This window comes from Octopus bimaculoides, chromosome 8 (genome assembly GCF_001194135.2).
Source record: "Octopus bimaculoides isolate UCB-OBI-ISO-001 chromosome 8, ASM119413v2, whole genome shotgun sequence".
NCBI classification, from domain to species: domain Eukaryota; kingdom Metazoa; phylum Mollusca; class Cephalopoda; order Octopoda; family Octopodidae; genus Octopus; species Octopus bimaculoides.
In genome coordinates, this window is record NC_068988.1 from 49,933,309 (window position 1) to 49,934,316 (window position 1,008).

Below are 1,008 nucleotides of genomic sequence, written 5' to 3' on the forward strand. Positions count from 1 at the left end.
TGTGTGTGTGTGTGTGTGTGTGTGTGTGTGTGTGTGTGTGTGTGTGTGTGTGTGTGTGTGTGTGTGTACTATACACTTGATAAGATCAGCAAAAACGTACTCGATCCAGCGAGAACTATGTATCATTTATTGAATACAGAAGCTTTACATGAATTACTTCAAATTTCATGCTCGCATAGTACAATAATCGGATACGGTTGTGTAGCATACTGTGCAGGACCGAGTAATAGTTCAGGCTCAGATGACGTGGCTACTCTACGAGGAAATGCATGTGTGTGTGTGTGTGAGAGAGAGAGACAGAGAGAGAGAGAGAGAGAGAGCGTGTGTGTGTATGCGTGTGAAAGAAAGAAAGAAAGAAAGAAAGAAAGTCATTAAAGAGAAACTGAACGAGAAAGTGTTTGTTGTCTTAAGCTGACAACACTTCCGTTCTTCACACTAACGCTTTTACTCTATTACCACTTCTTTATAACCATCAATGTTTCGATAATTTTTTTTAAATTCTTCATGATTTACCCTTGAAAAACGTCGGTGTAGAGCAGGGTAAATTTCTTATACATTGTTCTTGGAAAACTTTTGAATTTGTCCGTAAATTTGGGGAAATATTCATTGAGAAGTGGCGACGTTATTTCAAAGCAACCACAAAAACAAACAGTGGTTATTGATATATCATTACCTCTATATCTGTACATCAGTCTGTTTATACGCACACACACACACGCATAAATATATACACATATGTACATATATAAACATATGCATGTTCTATAATCATTTTTCATTTTTGTTCCGTCATAATCTATTTTTCGTTCTATTTTTCGTTTAGGATTTATTTTTCCTTTTTCTTCTTGCGTCAACCGTATGGTATATATTCAACCTGTAATAACAAACGCTATAGTTTTATTTTTATATTTGCTGATGAAATGATGGACATTTATTATATAAACATATTATATGTCCATTATAGAAACATATGTTCCATAGTTTTTTAAACAAATACTTCCTATATAT